Genomic DNA, 22468 nt, shown 5'->3' with positions numbered 1-22468 from the left:
AATTTCATGGAGTAGATTCTAGTTTAAGGACTTGAGTTGGGTGATTTGAGCTTGTTGGAAGCTTAAACTTGGAAGAGTTTTTCTTTCTTCTTTGATGAGAGGTTCGGCCAACACAAGGGAAGAAAATGGTGAATTTTGTGAATTTTTGGAGATATTTAACCAATTTTGGTCAAAGGTCAAAATAGTGAATAGTAACTCTTAAAGTCAAACCAATGGAAAATTGACACTTGGCACTCTAATAAATGCATTCCTATCCTTTCTTTTCTCTCTCACATCAATCAAATCTCACTCTCTACTTATCTCGTAACATCCGATAAATTTTCCACAGTATCCGAAACTTAACCGTATTGGCCGAATTTTCCCGAACTTTTCGCACTCGTGGGTCCCACGTCCAATATATATTCTTAATTTTCTAAAAAATACTCCAATACTAGAAAAATCATCTTAAAACTATAATTGCTCATAAAATCCACCAAGAAAATAATCCTAGGCCAGAAAATGCAGAAAACATGAAATTTAAGGGGAAAAACCCTAAGAAAATATTAGGGCAAATCTGGGTTCTCACAGTAATTCACCACTAGTAAAGTGAGGTCAACAAAATTTTTAACTCACTTTGGGATAGTCCCAACATTTGTCATCAACTCTTCCTTGCAAAGATTAGTGCATATGTATGAAGTGTCTAAGGATGCTTCTAGGTATGCCAATGGATAAGGTTTGAATTGGATTTCTTTGATCCAAATCTAAATCCATTAAATTTAGTTAGATTCATATTCAGACCTAGATCCAAATTCTCATAGGTTTGGGTATCTAATAGGTATCCATGGGTAATTTTTTAAACATACAGTGAACTAAAGTAAAAATATTTAAAAATATATAGAATTCAAAAATAATATAAATATAATCTAATTTTTATTTTCAAATAAAAAAATTAACATTCAAAATGTTGAATGCTATATTATGAACTCAAAAAAGAACTATTATCAATTGCCTCTAGTTATTTCAAAACTTTATGTGCATTCTCATCCAATCTTTTATTTGTTTGCCTTTAGTTTTTCTCATTTTTTTGATAAAGTTTACACCAATTACCATGACAATTAGGATTATTTTATAAATTTAATAATCTTTTATTTGTTTGCCGTTACTTTTTCTCATTTTTCTAAAAAAGTTTACACCAATTACCATGACAACTAGGATTATTTAATAAATTTAATATAATATATATGTACATATTTGGTTTGGATCAAGATTTGGGGTATAGATCATAGAAAATCAGACCATATTCAGATCAATGACTCTCTTACAGGGTCTACTTTGGATAGAGTTTGAATTAGAAAAATTAAATCCAAACCTTACCCAAGTATGCTGGGTCTGAGTTGGATTTGGATAAAACTTGATCCACTGACATACCTAAATGCTTGCTTTTAATTATATGTTATAAAAATTTAACTAGATAAAAAAGTATTACAAAAAGAAAAGGGTATTGTTAATGACACTCTATTTTTTATTAATGGAATTCTCACTATCATTTTTATTATATGATTTTCATTTATTAGACTACATGATAAAACAAATGGTTGGAGCACCATTATCAAAAAGTGAAGTGCGATTCACATTTTCCAAATAATGATAGTTCGCAAATAAAAAAAAAAACCACTTGGATCAATTGGACTGACCACAGTTCAGACATTTAAACAATTACTTTTCCAAATTGTTTCTTAAATTTAACTAGTACGAACTATTAAATAATTTTGCTTTGACAAATTTTACCCTTAAATTTCACATTAATGAACTATTGGAGCATTATTTGGGATTTTTTTATGGAAATATATACAAATTGTATGAACTAGTTCTTTTTTATACTAATTTTGTTGAAAATAGTGTTTTTTTTTCAAAATAAACTACCCAAAAAGGCCAAGTTAGATTGGAAAAATATTTAGTAAATTTGTACATTGACTGACTAAATATGGCACAAAAGAATCCTTAAACAAGGAATTATGCATCAGAAATCGTGTACACTCCAATTTAATTTAAAAAAATAATAATATTATCTCCAAACTTCTAAGTTAAAAAAAAATCTAAAAGTTAAACGTATCCACTCTTGCTTTTAATCACTCACAATATACGTTATTAGATCATATAGTAATATTCTCCCGAAATAATAGTCATTTTCCAAACTCCTATTTTTAAAACTCTAAAAGTTAAACATATCCACTGTTATACTTTAATCTCTACTAAAAGAAAAGGTGTGAGATGCTAATCTAGTTTCAGTTTAAGAGTCGCGTTGTCATGACCTTTTCTGAACAATCAAGATACAATACAAACTTGATATCATCTACATTCATTACGCAATGCATTCAAATTTTCATTAAAGAAATTGAACCAAAAAGCATTCAATCAAAGTGCAACAATTCACCCAACATTCATTTTTGTATTCATTTCTTTATTTAACTAATCATTCTTAACTAAATCATACAAGATCATTCACAATTTTGTATATTTTCAAGAGATACAAGCATTTCAATTATCTAACAAGGTCAACAAGTATATTTATGTCCATGAATAGAAACCAAATTGATAATCCTTAGATCTCACATTCATAATATTTTCATAAACATTTGGAATTTTCTACAATTATTACCCATTAAAACATTACATAAAATGCTTTTATTCACCTAAAATAATTGAAAGGATTTCTCTTGTTATTAAAACTGGAGTGCGTCTTTTTTTATTAGTATTTTAACCTTTAAGTCTTAGAAGATTTCCCTAAAATCATTTGTCTTATAGACACCTTGTTTTTCTTTGTGAATTGTAGACTTGTCCTTTTTAACCCACAACAGTTTAACTTCTCTATCAAAATTTTCTTTCTTATAATTTGTATCAATTATATGACCAAATTTTTTACAAAAATAGCATGAGATATTGGATGAACAAGTTATTTTATGCTTAGCAAAATTTTCAACCCTGGACAGGCAGGAGGTGGTGGAGTTTTGCGTGATGGTGAAGAGAAGCTCCTGATCGTTTTCTCCACATTTTTTGGGAGTTGTACTAGCATCCAAGCTGAGGCGAGGGCCCTTCTCTTCGGGGTTAACTGGTGTATTTCACGTGGATATGTGAGAGTGCAAGTTGAAGTGGACTCACTGGTGCTAGTTCAAATATTGCAACAAGCAATTCGATGCCCGTGGAGTATGATACAGAAGTCCGGACCCTCCTTCAGCTATCGTCTCATTTCATTAGCATCTCTCATTGCTTCCGAGAAGGTAATTAAGTGGCTGATTAACAGGGGTGTCGAAGCCTGTACAATAATAAAATAAACTTAATTGTCAGTTAAAGTAGCCAAAACCCGATTCCAAGTACTGGAGTCGGGACTCTAGGTGTACAATGGGTTACTTGATTCACCCTGTTCCCGAAGAGTTTGCTTGATCCGATATACCCGAATGGGATGGCTTTTCACAAATAATTATGAATTTGTAGACAGAGCAAGTAGGGTTGTATCCTCAGAGACTGGGGATATTTGTTCTCTTAAGAAATCCAAAGTAACACAGCGGGTATTTTTGTATAAATGATAACAATTAAAACAATTCAACTAAGAATAAAATAGCCAACTAAAAATTAAATTACAATTCACTAAAATCAAAGTAATAATAATTAAAGGTCTAGCCAAGAAATAACTTCAGCATTGGTTCACCTAATTAATCATCGATGCACAAGCATTTCCAATTATTTATTAATAAATAGGTTATAACTACCAAACAAACGATGACAGTCAACCCCTCCTTACTATGCTAGTGATTAAGGTACGCCCATTAATCACTGCTCTAATTGAGAAATAATCCTAGGTACACCCGTAAGATTTAATTCCCTAATTGCATTACGTATTAGAGGAGCCCTATTCTAATTAAATAACACACTACCAGGGTTATTTCAGATTAGCCCGCGTATTCCCATGACACAAATCCAATCATGTCAGTTGTCATTATTTCAGATGAATTAAATAATTACGGATTTAATGCCCTAATTGACAATAGATTACTCAATCAACTAATTTTCCGGATCTAAGATAATCAATTAATCGAAGAAGCATAAGCACTGTAATTAGAAAATATGCGAATACTAATAAATAAAAGAAAAAGAGAAAATTAAATCGATCTCACAGTTTTTAAGTGAACCAGAGTCTCCATTGTCCCTTGACTAGAGTGGAAAGATTAGTTCATATTTGACGCGAAAAACTCACGCACAATTATAAAGAAAGCAGCGGCCATTGTCCTTTGAAATTGGGGAAATTCAATTCGTCCGTAGTAGTGATACAAAGAAGGATTGAAACTGACATACGAAGAAGGGAAAGAATAACACTAAGAGCTAAAAGGAAGAAAAGTCAAGGCTCTCCTCTTTGCTCCTCACATGCGTAGAATGAAAAGCAAAAACAGGTGCAAGGGAAAAGTCAACGAAAAAACCCACCAAAGGTAGTACTCATCCTCTGCTATATCTAATTTTCTATCTAATGCCTAATCTAATCTCATCCTCAGTCTCCCGCTTTTTGCCCTCCAAGGAATAATGAAGACTTTGCCGTCCACTGTCTTTGCCGCAATTACCAAAATGGGCATAAGTTTTCCTTTTCCAAAAATGCCCTTGGGATAATCTCTATTACTTGGGATCCTTTCTTGTCAAATTGGCACTTGTTATCATATTTTTATTCTACTCTCTGAAATAAATGTAAAATACCAAAAGTGAGTAGAATTTAATAATTAATCCACATCGGGTCAAGTAATAGGGGAAATTAATAATAAAATAAATGATAAAATTGCAACCTATCACTGATTGCTTGTCTAATATTGGCTGTGACGAAACTTGTGACAGAACCTATCATCAGCTTTCGGATCTCCCTACTCAAGTCCGAGGGGCATTTAGACTGGACAAAATTGGTCTTCCTTCCCTTAGAAGATGCTAGGATAACTTTGTTGCCTGAGAATGGTACTCCTCTTTCCAGCCAAGTAATTTAATAGATGCATTGTGCTCTTGGGAGGTAAGGTCTATGTCCCCCCCCCCTCCCCCGCGGTTTCTGTCTCTCTTCTAACGGGAATAAAAAAAATGATCTTTCTTGATTAAAAAATGCTTAGCAAAATTTTTCTTATAACCACTAGGCAATTTAGATTCATTTTCATCCTTACAACAAGTTTCACTTTTTTCTTTTCTAAATTTATGCAAGCACAAATTCAAATCATCCATTTTTTTTCTTAATATTTACATGTTCTACTTTTAAAGATTCATAAACCTTCACTTTTTCTTTGAGTTTTTTAATTTTCTTTTTTCAATTCCTTATTTGAATTTTCAAATTCTGTGTGAAACTCTTTTAAACTACCAATAGTGACTTTAGTTTCTCATTTTCTTCTCTAATTTGTGTCTTCTCTAAAGAACATTCATCCAATTGAGATTTTAATATCTTATTCAATTCATTTGCTCTTTTTAATTTTTCATATAAACTTCAAACAATCTTTTCAACTATTAGATCATCTATATTATCTTTGTCATTAGAATTTGAAGTTGAACATTCTTCCTTTTCTTCACTAAAATTAGGATTTTTACTCTCATAGATCTCTTCTAATTTTCTCCAAATTTCTTGAGCACTTTTACAATTTTTTATTCTTTTTGGTTCATCTTTATCCAAAACTTTACAAAGATTATTCATAACTTGTATATTTTATGCCAATATTCTTTTATCATGAGACTCTTTCTTAGTCTTTTCTCTAAGTTTTCCTTTCTTTGTGATTAAAGCATTATAAGAACCATTCACAATAACATACCACAAATCAAAATCAATAGATTTAATAAAGGTTTCTATCGTAGGTGATTCATTTATAGATGTTCCAAATAATAAGTTGGTTGCCATTGTGAGGACTCGAAAATCTATTAACATTAAATCCCTAATTTTGGCTTAATTAATTATTTATTTGAATTTTTTTGCCACGAATAATATTTTATAGCCTTATTAGACCTAAGTACATGGTATTATAGCTTTGTTATATTTTTAAAGTGTCTCGTTTCAAAAATTATTTTCTTAGAAGCTTGTCTAGTGAAAAAGTGAAAATGCGTTTGGAAAATTTAACCAATTGGGAGTACATTAAGTCCGGAAAATTGGAGACATGTACAATGGTCTTAAAATAGGTAAATTTAGGTTTAAGTACTCAAGTGATAGTTAGTGGTACGATCGTTATAAGAATTTCTCGAAGGTTTCACTTTATCGCCCCTAAATTGGAAATACGCGTTTTCACGCGCGCGATTAATTAAGGGATTTTAGACCATTATTTTGGGACAATTAAGAGTGAATAATATTTATATGAATATGAGTGCATTAGAGGTTTAGTGCACTAGTGAAATAAACTCGAAAGGAATCGAGCCCAAAATGCGAGCGTACACGCGCAAGAGAGAGTTGACTTTCGACAAATTGTGGCCACACATTTAAGCTTACTTTAGAAGCTTTATTTCAGCATATCATACGCCTCTTTCTTTCTCATTTGGCCGAAACATCAGCTGCAACAAAACAACTCCAAGTTTTGCAAATTCCATCTCCAAATCTTACACAAATCTTCATCCAATTCACACCCAACTTAAACCACACGTGGCTTAACACTTAAGGATCATTTGAGCTGCAAAGGGGAGCTGAAAATCATGGTTTTGCTGGAGTAAAGGGGGGGCTGAAATTCTGCTTGAACATCAAACCAAAGTAGGTAATGATCCAACACTCTAAACTTGGTTTATAGAGGTTGTTTAACACCTTTAAGCTTGGATGTTCATATGGGTGGTTGTTATTGTTGGAAATTTGGAAGGTGGGCTCTATGAACTCCCACCCTTTGTCTTGATGGCTGATGTGATGATTGATGATGAATTTAATGTTGGTTTAGTGCTCAAAATGGTAGATTAATGGTGTATTAGTAGTATGAACTTCAAGAAATGCATGAGAGGAAAAGTTTCAATTCTGCCCCTGCTTTGAACGTATCTATTTCTGCGAAATTTTGGGGTTATAATGACTTATATATGATGTTTATATGTTGTATAGATGGTGTATAAAATTTCATTGAAAAATATTGAGGTTTGGTGGGTCAAATGAATTGATTTCACAAAGCTAGTAAATCTGGAACTGTTCCCGTAATGCTCTGACCAACTTTCGTGTTTCGGCCATAATTTTGTGCTCCGATGTCGAAATCGAGTGCCGTCAGCGGCATTTGAAACTAGACATTCCAACCTTTCCGACGGTATAAAATGTACGTTCTGGTTCCATGTATATGAGCCGAACCAACCATTTAAAGTCGGCTGTTCTGTTTCTCTGTTTTACTGGAACGAAATGCTGAGGCTGCAACTTGTGGCTCGAATTTGAGCTAGTTGTGTGCCAAATTTCAAAATGATTTCTTCTGTGAAATTATAGCTCTATGAATGTGTTTTCCAACGCCATAAACCATGCCCAATTCTGAGTTAATTTGGGTGATTTGTGATCAAAATACGGAACCTGCCCTGCTCTTGAAAACCCTGACTTTTGGACAGATTTGATGCAAGGCTTGGTATAGACTTGCTAACTGAATATTTTGGTGCTAAACACTTACCAAATATACCATGAATATTCCTTAGGCTTTTCCTACACTAATGAGCCATGTTTGAGGAATTTTTATGTTTGAAATGGAAAACAAAAGGTTCAAGGCAGTTTTGTCTTAGTATTTTCGAAACTTAGGGTGTTTGATTGACTACCTTCCCGAAGGTATTTTTCCATGAAATTTGATAGAGGAATACTCTTTATATAGGAGTATTATATTGCCCAATTTTGTACCAATCCAAGTCCATTTCGATACCTAACTAAAGTCCCAAAGTTGGAAGCTCAAATCTGGAAATTTGTTCACCAGTTTTGAATTTTCCCAAACTTCGAGCTACCGTATCTCGGTGCTCGAAACTCCGATCCTTGATCCGCTTTTTCTGTTATAAACCTTACTTGCAACTCTAATTGAGTTACAAATTTCAGAGGCTAGCTCGCAACATGTGAATGTTGCCGAATTTCCAAGTTAACGAAAAACCAACTCCGGCTCAATTCTGAGTGTTCTGGAATAGCAAATTTAAGCCCATTTTTGAATATCTTCCACTTAGATTCATGGAAACGTGTCTTCTAAGAACTTTTAGTACTTTCAAAGAGGTTTCCAACGGTACCAAGTTTTCCAATTTTTGACATGTAGAATGTGAGATACGATTTTTCAAAATATCATATCAAAACTGAAAATTTTCCGAATTCCAAAGGAAGAGAGTTTTCAAGCACTCCGTATTCCTTCGATATTACTTGAACATGTTATACCTGATTTTCCAAAATGAAAACTCGATCGCTCTTGTACTTTAAGAAACTCTAATTGAACCTCGATTTACGAGTAATTGAGATTCGATTTCATGAAATTTCCTTAGATTGTACTAGTGTACAATCTTCCTTGACAATTGGGATATATGAGTGATGCTTCACTATTATTTGCTCAGGCGCACACGAGGACCCACAAACGGATCCCACGGTGGACGCTTAAACTTCGAGTGCCCTTTTCTTCTCGTTTTACTTGGTGAGTGTCAAGTGTGTGTTACTTGAACTCCTGTGAATTCGATACGTGATTACTTGTTATTAATACTTGAGATTTTGGGAAATGGAGTCGAGTGTGTACTTTATCGCACTCATTCTCATTCGAAATGATTTAACTCATGCTCAAATTGCTTGAATATATCGATTGCTTGGATACATCGATTGCTTGTACATATCAATGCTTGATACATGATATGGTATGCTATGGCTGCATACGTCGTTGGAGTGAATCTCCTCGACACACAATTGCACATGGGGACGCCCACATCTCATTGGCCGACCTTGGACTCTAGCCGGCATGGGTTTGGTCGGGAACCTTGGCGAGCCATGAGATATATAAGCTTGACCTAATGAGAGGTCTTGCTTGGCATACTCGAGTAGTATCGCCACCAACAAATGACAGGCGGGCCCAATACAAGGGTATGTAAGGTGAAAGGGGACAGGTTAAGTGGAGTTCTACGGACAAAACCTACCCGATTGACGGAGTGTCAATTCGTGGAGGTTATTGATCGTGCAAGTGGAATATAGCTCCTGAGAGCTCCTATATCCTTGAATTGTTTCCGTTTACTTTCCGGTAAATTGTTAATTATTGAAACATATTATTGCTTAGCTTGTAATTGGGATTGTTACTTGAACTACGCGCTTGCATGTGTGTCCTTGGCCTCACGAGCGTTTTGCTCATCCTGTAGATTTGTTTTCCTTAACAGGAATGGAAATGGAGTTAACGCAGAGAAATCTCCTTTTGGATATATTTTGTTTTAGGGTTTCGAGTGTATTTTGGCTTGACCCCTTTATGATTGTACTTTTGAAAGTTTAATGTATCATTCGGATATATGTGATGTATATTTTGGAATTTAAGTTGTATTATGAATGCCCGACGTGCGGGTTGGATAATGGATGGATATTGTTAAGCATGAACGCTTCCGCACTATATGTATTTGTACTAATTTGATTGTGTTATCTAGTATCGCTTTAAACTTGAACGTTTATTGCTTGAGTCCTGGCGAGAGTTAGGCAGGCGTTCCGCGGATACCCTTTGGTGCGCCTTAGGGAGAAGTGGGGGCGTCACAGCCATGATCTACTCTTAAGTCAATTGAATTTAATCTCTAGTAGACCAAATTTCGTTACCAATTGTAAGGTCCAAAGACTAAGGGGAAATGAATTAGGTTGTATAAAAACTAAACAAGTTATAAAAAATTTCACCTGATTTTAAAACTAGCTAAATTCATGTAAGTGATTACACACTTAAGCAAGCAAAAAAGCAATAAGAATAAGGCAATTTAACCTAAAAAATAGAATAAAAGAGAAGAACATAAACCAAACAAACTCCCAAACTTCTTTCAAATTCGGAGTTGAATCTTCCACTATTAGTAGTTTCTTCAATTGATTGCATAGCAAATCACCTTGTATATAAGAAAGCTCATTCTTTGCTTATCCTAAACGCCCTTTAGTTGAGCCAAAGAATTTTTCAATCTCACTCAAATTAACCCTCACAATGTGACAATTGAACGCCTTCAACCAACTAAGAACTAGTACAGTTTTTAACCTCACCAAAATTACAAGTAAACTCACACACAAGAGTATTTTTCCTCAAAATTACTCTTTCAAAGTTTGTAATCATTGTAGGTGAAAGTCTTTCTAATATTTAGATTTGGAGGTATTTATAGATAGTGAAAATTGTCCCCAAGAGTCTCTCTAAAGATCAAAACTTAGTTGCTAAAAAACTAGCCATTGGAGCTATCAAATGTCCGATCCAAAAATTTTGCATCCAAACTTATATCCAAAGGTTGTTAAGTTGGTCTTCACTAGGAGTTTTAGACATCCGAACCTACGTCTGAGAGATGTGTCTGATAGAAATAGAGAGTTCACAGAGAGTTAACCAGCTTGTTGGATGCCTAATAGTTATATTGTATGTCCGACCCATCGTCCAATTATTAGAGTTGGCATTTTCTTCATTTTTCAGATGTCCGATCCTTCTATCTAGTATCTCAAGCTACGTCCAACCCTAAGCGATAAGTTGCATTCAAACTTGTTTTCCTTTTTTCTTTCTTCATTGAGTTTGGACCTGTTCCTTGCAAATTTTTCATGAAAAGAAATTAGTCCAAATCATTATTATGACTCGTTAATTATTAAAACCAAGAATTGATCAACCTAGATCTTCAATTAATTATCATTCAATTATTCAAAATATATAATTGAAAAGGTTTATACATGTTGGTACCAACTATCATAGGTTTGTTGAGATAATTTAAAAGGGCTTGCAACATAATTATGTATTATAAGAAATTTTGTTCTTAAAATTCATACTTCATGCACTGATAGAAAGTAAACGGTACTACATAATTATGTATTATAAGAAATTTTTGTTCTTAAAATTCATACTTCATGCACTGATAGAAAGTAAATGGGACTACATAATAGTTGTGCAATAAGGGCCTCCCAACATTTTCATTGTCGATCTCCTGAGCATACTTCGAAATTTTAACTTAATTTTAGTAAAGATAGAGAAAAACAAATTGAAACGTAGGTAAAGAGAAGAAAAAGAAGAAATGAAAGAAGAAAACATAAAGCATTGCAATGAGAAATCATCCTTGATTGGGTTTCACAAAACAAGGTTGACGAAAAGTTTCAACAAACTTTTGAAATTATTTCACGATGTTTTGTCTGTTAAATAGAGAAAGGCCCTGATTGCACAGCTATTATGTAGTCCCGTAATTATGTAGGTGGTAGTTATGTTTTAGTGGTGTTGAAGTAGGTATATATGCAAAATTGTGGCAATGGTATTAGAAGCTTTAATAGTGCTGGAACAAAGACTAATTAAGAATTATTCTCCCATTTTACTAAAGCATATTATGTAGACAATTATCCTTGATTAACAAAATTTCTTAATAAAATTAATTATCTCAAGTTTAGTTTATGAATATTATTTCAAGACGTGTACAGAAATATCTTGAAACATTTTGGTAGTCATAAAACTAAAAAGTTTTATTAATTTTTTAAGAAGATTTGTACAACTTTGCTGTTTCACTATAGGGGTAATATGATGTTTCAAGAGGTTAAAACATGTAGACAACATGACACCTACTAATATTTTGGTGATATATTAGCAAGTGAAATAGACGAGCCAAAATTATTAACAGGACAACATGACAAGAAGAAGTTTAAAGACTTCATTTTCTATGACCACCTCAACTGTAAATTGAGTTTACATCCCCTACTAGTCAAAGTTTGTTAATGCTGTTTCATTTCTTGGGTTGTTGATATTTGTATGCAGGTTCTGAACAAACTCAAGTGTAATGAGATAATCTTTAATGAGAAATCTAATGGTAATGAACACGTGGAGTGGATTAATAAGATTATTGCTAAAGGAGCTTTTCATGAAATTTACTTGTACAACAAATCCAATTACATAGGAGGATCGGCATGGTCGAGATTTTCTTATACTAGGAATGCGATAAAGCACGCCAGCTGTCGCGTCCCATTTTTCGTGATGGAAAATAAGTATAAAAATAGGTATTTACAAAATATGTGATTTTATTTTAAAATAAATGAAAAGGACCTAAAATGGGACTTTAAAGAATGCGACAATTTGGGTCCAAATATTTAGTCTAAAAAGGGTTTTCAAGAAAAAGGGGAGTCGCCACTTGGTATTGAGTTTGGGTGTACCAAGTTACCCCAAAAGATTTTTGACAAAAATAAAATAAAATAAAACCCTCTTTGACAACTCCAGGCCTTTAAAAAAAAACAGAAGAAAATGGATTCGGGAGTCACGGTTGAAGAAAGGGAAGGCAAAGGTTCGATTAACTCAAACCTAAGGCATCCTTTCAACCTAGTCTAAGCTAGTTGCGAGGTTTAGTTAAAATTTTTCTAATCTAACCCTTAATTTTATCATGTTTGAATGTTTCCTACATGAATGCAAATCTAAATTTATAAAAATATCGAAAGGGACAAAATGTTCATTCAAGAGTTTAATTGAACCAATCGCATTAATTGCGAAGATCAAAATAATTTCTTGAATGTGTCACGAGTATGCGAATGATGAAATTAAAAGAAAAGAAAAGAAATTAAATTATATACATAGATATAAGTGATCAAAGAAAAAGGAAATGCAACATAAAGGGTACGGGAGGCAAAAACTCGTGACAATAATTTTCTTATACAGGAATTAATGGGATATTTAAACTAAAAAAGTTATAATCACCCATTTCCCATGTTTGAAAAATAATTCTCCTAATATGCACAAGCAAATGAGCTAACTTATTATACAATGTCCTAAATGAAATGCAATTCTAAATGACATGATTAACACATATAAAGGATAGGGGATAATATAATAGGAAATATCATGCAAATGGAAAAAGATCCTAAAAATAAAAATATGCGTGAAAATGTAATGAATATCACACAAAAATGAATCTAACGCACGAACGATCTAAGGGTCTAGCGTTGGACTAGCCCATTTCTAAAAATCCTTACTAACGTTGGACTAGCAAGTAAACGGAGGGAGAAACCACAACTAGCGTTGGACTAGTGTGGTGACGTCATGCATTTTTAATACATAATAAAACAAGTAGACATAAATTAAAACAAATAAACACATAAGAGCACGTAACACATAAGCATAATGTCTAGATGCAAAAATCCTAAGGAAAGCGGGTAAGGCACGTAACACATAAGCCACATAAGCACACAACCTATCTATTACATCGGGGAGCGCCTAACTACAATCTAAAAGGGGAAATAAAATAAAACAAATCTAATTATCCTATCTATTACATTTTTTGAGGTATTTAAGTGCCTCTCAAATAATTATAACATTAACTAAACAAACATAAGAAAATTTAAATGAACATTCAAATCAAATAAACAAAGCATATAAAAATATATAAACACATATGAACACGTAGGAGTACAGAAGAGCACGTAATTGACATTGAAATAATAATAACGGGGTACCTCCCTTTTGAAGTGGTGACTAAACGGAGTCAAATTGCCCTATTTATACTCAAAATGAACAAAAGAATCATGGCACCAATTTAATTGAAAAAATAATAATAATAATGAAAATTCACCTTAATATGTCAAACGTAAATAAATTTAAGAATATCTAAAAATTACAAGTTGAACATACTCAAAAGTAACATAATTAGCTATTAAAGAAAAGAAACAATCATAATAAAGAGAGTCAAAATTCACCAGGGACTGAATTGAAAAAATTGAAAAACTTTTGGGGATAAAAATTATATTTTTCCAAAGTTTAGAGGTCAAAATTAAATGAAAGATAAAATTCAAGGACCAAAGTGAAATTAATTTAAGGACCAAGTGAAACAAATTTAAAATGTTTTGGGCCAAAGTGAAACTACTCCAAAGATCAGGGGCTAAAGTGCAAATTTCGATTTCTGATATGGGAGAAAAAGGTCATCGGGCCATCATTTTTATTTATTTGGGCCGGGTGCTATCTAAGCCCAGCCGAAAGTCCAAGCCAAAGCACACAGGCCAGCCCGTCTTCTATCACTCAAACCCAACCAAAAATACATGGGCTCTGACCTTCTAGGCCAACAGAAACCCATAAGAAAATAAACCAAAACCCGTTTCCAAAACCCAACCAAAACTAACTCTTGACCCAACCGAAAAATAAACATTAGCCCAATTCTTTTCTCTCTTTTCTTTCCTTTCTTTTTCTTCTTTCCTCCCCCCTACGTTTCTTCTCCTTCTTCTTCGGCCAGCTGAAGAAGTTCAGCTGGCGGCCGTCGGCGGCGCCGTCGCCGGACCGTCGGTCACCGGCGACTTTTCCGATCACCAAAATTTCTCAAAATGCACTTCCCCACTCCATTTTTCGCGTAGGTTCCATTTCCAGAGTTAGTTTTTACAAAAAATGAGTCGAAAGTGGTCAAAATGCCAAGAAATCAGTTCAGTTTTTATTTTTTTAAAACCCTCAAATCTTCACCAAAAATCATAAAAATTATGCCAAAACCCTCCTTATAACTTCTACAATACAACTATAATCTTAGTTTGACAAGTAAACAACAACAAAAGGATGCATTAAATCAAAACAGCCCCTAAAATTCTTTTTTGACATTTTTTCAAACAATTAACATGCATTCACAAAATCTATCTCCCTTTTCCCTAATCTAGCTCAAGCTATTTCCCAAATTTTCATCCATACAACACCAACAAAAACCAGCAAAAATAAGCAACAAAAAAGGTAACCACACATACATTCAATCTAGTTAATTAAAAAAGAAAAGCTGGAAAAAAATAATAATAAATACCTCAATGAAGAGTTTGGTCCCTTTGCCCAGGTCTTTGATGAAATTGCCAAGCTCCAATCCAACCGATTGCTGCCTTGTTGTGTGCAAATGTGTTGGAAAAAATTTGGGAGAGAGGAGAGCCGAGAGGGAGTGTTTTTTGTTTTCTTTTTTTCTTCTTCTTCTTTTCGGTTGAGACAAGAGAGAGAGCCGAGAGAGTCTTTTTTTGCCAAAGTGGAGCTTGTCTTTTTTTTTTCTTTTTCCATCTAGAGTCAGCCGAGAGAGGGATTGAGGAAGTAAAGGTGGGGAGTTTGTGTGTTCTTTCTCCTCTGCAAAATGTTGAGTCTTGGCAGAGCCAAAAACTCATGGGCAAGAAGGGGTCAAATGGGTTTGGTTTTTTTTCAAAATGATGGCTTCTGCCAAATGAAAAGAAAAGCTCGTGGGAGTTGAGTGTAGAATGGGTTAATAGGGGTTTTGGTAGAGAAAATGATGAAAATGTGCAAGTTTAGTAATAATTTGATTTTTTTAATTAATTTTTAATTTAATTTTTTTTATTTTTTTATTTATTATATATATATATTTTTTTTTTGGACTTTTCCTTTTCTCTTTTTTTTTAAAGATAAATCTACAAAATATACTTAAAAAAATGCCGAAAAATAAATGACTTATCAAATAGAAATATTCAAGAAAACATTAAATTTGACTAAAATTCGGCAAAAATTTGGTGTCTACACCAGCAATTTTGAAACAAGTCAGGGATTATTGAAGAATAACCAACAAGTTGTGATTTGGATAGAGCTGATTGAAGAGAAACCATTTGATCTTTTCGAGAATAATATAGTTTTTCCTATGGAACCAATCAATTTATGCATTAGATTAGAAATCCAGGATATCTTATAAAAATGCCACAGAACTTTCAAGATGGAAGTTATCCTATAGGTGCTGTATTTATTCCTGTTCGTAATGCGAATTATAGTATTCATTCTTATAGGAATGGGAATGAGAAACAAGAGATACTTTTTGTCAAAATATGGATAAACAGAAGTTTAATTCCAAAAGAAGCACTTCATGAAGCCTCCTGCAATTTGATTGATTGATTATTTCATTTTTACATATGAAAGAAGAAAACACGCATTTGCATTTGCATGAGGTTGTTTGTAGAGTATGACAGCTATGGAGATTGTGACGGCCCCACCTCCCCTTAAGGCGAACCAAAGGGTTCGGCGGGTCGCCTGCCCAACTCTCGCCTGGACTCAGTCGTTCACCACAGTCCTCACTTAAAATTGGAATAAATCACGAGAATAAATAGGGCAACGATCCAAAACTTAAAGCGGAACTTATATACATTGCCATCTCCAAAAGGGAGTATAAAGATCGAATATACAAAAGTTCTCAATCCTTCATATGTCCAACCCGTGCCAAGCACTAGGCGAGAACCACTACAAAAGCAACAAAAGAACTAGACTGGCTAGTCTATGCTCTCATCCTGCTCGCCGTCCCCTGTTAAGGAAAACAAAACTAAAGGGGTGAGTTAAAAACTCAGTGAGGTTCCGAACACATAATCAAACAATCAATTCAAGACATTAAACATGGAGTATCAATAATTCAAGAAATATTTACAATGGAAAGCGATAGTAACACATTCATTAAAAGGATACGGGCTCACAAGGAGCAATTTGTTTGTTTGTTCGTTCGTTCTTCTGACATTTCCCCTTATTCCTCCAATCGTTAAAAAAAAAATGCATTTTTATAAGTAAAATCCCTCATTTGTTCTTTCGTTCGTTCATTCACCCCTTCCCGGCCTTTGGCCAGGCTCCACCCATCCGGACGTTGTCCGGACTACAAGGTAATACTCGAGTATACCAAACGTTCACCCAAGGTCACCATATCGCCCGACCGAATCCGCTTCTAACTCGAGTCGATCGGTAACGAAGGGCAGGACCCAGTTCAGCCAGAAGACTTACATTCATGCACAACTAATCGTTCAATCATTAAATCAGTGAAAAATTCATACGTATTTAGGTCGAGTGCGATGAAGTATACACTCGCCCAGAAAACTTGTTTTGAAAATCATTGAAAGTACTTAACACGTTATCAAACAATAACACAAGTCATGGAGTCAAGAATAATATAGCAAACAAGGAACACTTACCTATGTACGCAAAACAACTTGCAAAATATCCTTCCGGATATTATCCTTAGTTACCGAGAAAACCTAAAATTAATGAGAAAGAATATTACAGCTCATCTAGCACAAACAGTTAGGTGAAATCAAAGAAACTCGCCAATTGATGAGTAGATCGTAATAAAAGATTTTAAAGTGAAACGAGGACATTTAGACCCGTAGACAAAATAATTAGGGTTTCATAGACCAAATGTAAAACCAAACTCAAAAGGATTATAAAATTTTCCAATTGGACCAAAGACAAGTCTGAATCCAACTACATAGGCTAAGAAATACTGTCGTTTATATGGTTCAAATCATCTCATATTCAAGTAGATTTTATAAACTAAAGGTCTTAATGAAATTCATGTAAAAAGGATGACAAAGGACCCAAGAAAACCCTAAACCACTTCTCTTTATTTGGTAAGAGTAAGTAAACATTTGGAGTTTCCAATTGAAGAAGGACCATGTTTTAAGATGGAAAAACGATCATAGTATTTGCCAAACGAAAATATACAAGTTCAAATAGAAAATTAGTTCTCGAGCGAAAATTTGGGCAGCACGCCCTTTGTATTTACCTATTTTCCAGCCATTTATGGCTTCATTATTTTCCTCAATCAATCCCAATATTACACATAACATAAACAGCCACTCAATATGCTCAAGACAATACAAGGATAAAATTTAAGCTAACAACAAGTGCGGAAACGAAGTTTACAAAAGACAATTTTGACGGGTTTTTGCGGAATGGGCACATCCGAGGCTATGCTTATCGGATTGAGGTGCAAATTATACCATTTCGAAGCTAAGACAGGGGGTTACAAGGTTGAAGAAGGCCACTCAGTCCAGTTTGCAATGTATCTAGGTCAAATTTATCAAAACAACTCCAGATTCCAATTCAAAGTTTACTATAGCAGTCCTGACTCATTCAGTTATATCTCAGAATATACAACTCCAATTCAAGTGATTCCAAAGCCATATGAAAGCTAAGATACAAGGCTATAAGGCTTAAGAAGACATCGACAACCCAATCAGTAGTATTCCTGGTCAAAACAACCAATTACAGAAGCTGATTAGCATGTTCGGATAGAAACAGGGTAGCAGGGGTATTTCAGTCTTTTCACAGGTTACGTTGCTCTGATTGAGCTGAAATTTTGCAGACAACTATAAAACATCATTCTCTACAACTTTTATGTTTTAATTCAAGGCTAATTCGGCCTCTAAGTAGTGGAAATAGTACCAGACAGAAGGAGAAGAAATGGAAACCCTAATCTGGAAATTTTTGCTTCAAACCAGAAATTTTCCACTAATCATTACAATTATCATACCAAAGCTTCATTCGAACCCATGCTAGACCATCATACATGGCCAAACAATATTAATCATATGAAAACAGAAAAATTCCCAATAAATATAAAAAATAGACAACACAACCATAATTCATGAAATACTCCACAAAATTGCATCTTTAACTACCAACCTCTACTAATTTCACATCAAAACCAACAAAGGGATAATTTCTTAACCACTCACCTTTGTAACCTCAAGAAACAAGATAGCTAGGGCTTGTTCTTCCCAAATGGCTCCACCAATCCCTTTAAACTAGTTTAGCAACTCACTTTTGTGGAGAATTTTGGAATTTAAACGGTTGATTTGTGAGATTCAAGCAAGAAATTGAAGAAAGAAGTTGGGAGTTTTTCTCTTCTTTTCCACCAAGAAGTTCGGCCAAAGAGGGAGAAATGGAAGATGATTTTTGGTCAAAATTAGTTTTAAGAAGGAAAGAAAATATCTTGGTCAAAAGTCCACCCTCGAATAGAAACGCGACATGTGGCACCTTTTATGTTTAAGCTTATCTGCTTGTCTCTCCATACTAATTAATTTAGCAAACCTCTAATTATCTCTTAACACCTGATAAATTAAACCCGGTATACTCAACTTAACCTAACTGGCCGAATTGTACCGAACTTTCTGCACTAGCGGGTCCCACAACCGGTATACACTCTTAAAACCTCATGAACTAATTTATACTAGGAAAATTATTTTAAAAACCCTATTTGCTCATAAAAATTATCTAGAAAATTTTTCTAATAAAGAAAATGCGTAAGAAGCGTGCAAATAAATAAAATAAAGCCTAGAAAATAAGAAATTGTACGGGTTCTCACAGAGATGATGCATAGTAGACATAAAAAACCAAACAAATATAAGTTATATTATTTTAAGTTCAAGATTTTCTACTTAATTTTTATCTATGTTTTTGCTCAATTAATGCAATGAAATTCTGAAGAATTTTTTGGATTTGCGGGTGATGATATGCAAAGATGTTTTATGACATTGATTTTCTCCAAAAAAAAAAAAATGTTAAACACCCCAGAAGTGCTTTGACTTTATATAGCAAAAAAAAATTTAATTTCTAACTACTAGTAACTTTTGGTACACCTTGTGTTTCTTTTAGTTGAAAAACAAGAAACGTGTGAATAGACATAAACAACATTAAAATATTATAGGTAATTATAAAACAAAAAGTTCTATATACATTTTTTTTGGTGAAAGGTAAATTTTATATTTCACTGTATGGATGATAGTAGTAGTTAAAAAAGAGACATAAATGTTAACATTAAAGAGGTGCTCTGTCCATACGTATACTTAAGTTTATATGTGTGTGTGCATCACACATACATATAAAGATACACACACGCACATATATTGTTAGGCCCCAGAATTCACATTGTTTCAATGATGACAAATAGCACTTGTATTTTTGTCAAGTTTTGTTGTAGAATAAATAAAGACTTTTCGGATGCACAAAGCAATTATACTAAGACTCATTGGACCATCCAATTGTCTCATAAAAGTTTCGCAAAAGGAGTAATTTCATGTTACTTAGATACATAATTGGACACTTCAATAAAATCTTCCACTATCCGAATATTCTTATTAAGGCCTAGTAATATTCTAGTCAACGGATGTAAAATAGAATGCATCAAGGTTATCTGAATTGCAGAAGTCGCAAAATTCTCAAATAACAACTATGAGGACACACAATTGGACACAAGAACTGTCCCAAATACTTTGTCAAAATAATTCTATTCTAATCACATTGAAGCAGACAGGATGCAAGTTGGGACATTTAATGACCGTTCGAACGCCATAACGGCTAGTCTATTAGCTATTAATTTTTAGTTAGTTGGTTAGTTGTAACGTTATTATTTTCCTATGTATTAATAGCTATTGAGATTAATCTTGTAAATAACAGTCAGAAAATGTGATTAGTGAGTGTTCAAGCAAGAAACTCATTGTTGTAATAGTTAGCTAAGACTGAAAAACTCTTCTTAGTGAGATTGAAGAGTACATTTATACCTTGGATAGGTTAGTGGTGACGGTAAAAGTTCTTTCTCTTCAAGTAGAGAGACTGTGATTGAGCAGAAGTGATCTGAATCCTTGTATAAAGTATAACTTGTTCATCTACTTTGAAGGAGCTGTTTGTAAATACAAGTTAAAGTTGGTTTCAAACTTGTGCTGTGATTTGATTTGAGTTATTTTCAGCTTTATTATTTTGAACTTATTGTTTATCATTGCTTACAATTTGTATATCCAACTATACTAATTCTCCTTGTAGGAAGTAATCGTCCAAAAAGGAAGTAAACTTTCTTAATATTATTTAAAGTTTGGACAACCTAATTCACCCTCCCTCTTAGATTGCCTCTGAGATTGACATATATATATATATATATATATATATATATATATATATATATATATATATATATTATGATATATGTGGTCCAATGAATATCAGGACATGACATTGAACCTATTATTTCATCACTTTTATCAACGATTTTACTCGTTTTGATTAATTTTTATTTGATCTCCCATAAGCCAAAAGTATTAGATTGATTCAAACTATATTTGAGTTTGGTTGAGAATCAATTGGACAAAACGATTAAGCCTTTGTATTTTTGTGTGTTTGTCTATATATATATAGTGATTAATATATATTACTAGGCATTAAGGCACACTTTATGTGTATACAATTAATAAATATATAATTATTTATAAAGATTTTTTCTACAAATCATTTTTACACTATGAAAGTAATTTTTTAGAGGATTTCAAGAAAATTAAAATGTACAAACAATTGCTTATTTGATAGTTGCTTACAGTTATAAAGGTTATAAAAATAATTTTAAAAATTTTTTAAACTTGGAAAAGAATGAAGATAATTGTTTAATATGGTTAGCCCATTTTAACCTTTATTATAAGGGTTAAAAAGGCATAACATAAAATGCCATAACACCATAAGCCCTCTTAGGCTTTATATATAGTATAGGTAAGATATTTTGAACTTGAATTTCATGTGTGTGTGAAATTGCGTAATGTAGTGAAAAACATGGTATTTGTCGGATGTCCATATTGATATAAATTTCATATAATGATTTTTAAACACCCAATTAGATTTCTATGTGAGTTTGAACCTCAACCCAATAATTTTCTGAGTCTTTGAATCTGATTTTTTTTTTTTTGGTTTCAATATAAATCCTACTCATTCACAAACTAGTTGCGAGGTGAAAAAAATAATAGAAAATCGTTCAAAACGTTCCTCACATTTTGCAAAATGACTTTTTTTATCCCTCACTTTTAAAAGTATAATTTTACTTCCCTTATAAATTCACATTGGTTAAATTTGGTCCCTACTTAGATTTCTAACTAGTTTTTGGCCGGAATCCACCACATGCCTTGCATGTAATCATTTTTGAGGGGCACAATTGTCAATTCAAATTTTACATAATCCGATTTATAGTCTCTCATATTTTACAAAAATGAATTGTTTTATCTCTCACGTTTCATAAAATGAATTTTTTTATCGCTCACATTTCACAAAACAAATATTTTCATTTCTCATTGATCATGTGTATGAATAATTTTTTTTGTTAAACCCATGTATATTTCTATTTGATTTCACTTAAACAGTACGAATAGTATGTAATATATCCCTATTTGATTTCACCTAGACAGGCTAATTGTAGTTGTATATATGCTATTCAATAGATATATTCATGGTTTAAAACTAACAATTTTGTTTTAAACCCATGTATATATTTATTTGATTTCACCATGTGAACCTATTCAATATTTGTGGTCTTCTCTCTTTTGGTAATAATTTATTTATTGAGCTGTATAATAAAATCATCTAATTAATGGGTCCTAACTCGAATTCTACAGTCATGCTAATAAAGTGCAGTTTAAATCTAAAATTTCCACTAATCAACTTTAAGACTAATAGTTGAATTACTTGTCTTGTGATTGTCTTAAAATTTGTAAGTGCCAATCACTACTTGTTTTTGTCACACTTTTCCTTTGTTTATTTTTTTTCCAAATTTAGTTTAATATAAATACTCGATAATCTTTAGAATTAAATGCCTTCTTTATTTTTAAGTTTTGAGTAAAAGGAAATGAACATGA

The 22468-nt window shown here is 33.0% G+C and overlaps 1 long non-coding RNA gene across 1 annotated transcript; it reads left to right on the top strand.

The window, feature by feature from the left end:
• The first annotated feature begins 6510 nt into the window (after nt 1-6510).
• LOC113743353 (uncharacterized) lies at nt 6511-9540 on the top strand. Its single transcript, XR_003461088.2, has 3 exons — nt 6511-6722; nt 8500-8576; nt 9301-9540. It is a non-coding gene; the product is annotated as an uncharacterized lncRNA (long non-coding RNA).
• The last annotated feature ends 12928 nt before the right edge of the window (nt 9541-22468 follow it).

Source organism: Coffea arabica, chromosome 5e (assembly GCF_036785885.1).
Source record: "Coffea arabica cultivar ET-39 chromosome 5e, Coffea Arabica ET-39 HiFi, whole genome shotgun sequence".
In the NCBI taxonomy this organism is placed as follows: Eukaryota; Viridiplantae; Streptophyta; class Magnoliopsida; order Gentianales; family Rubiaceae; genus Coffea; species Coffea arabica.
The sequence above is the reverse complement of the archived record's forward strand: the minus strand, read 5'-3'. Positions and strand labels throughout refer to the sequence as shown.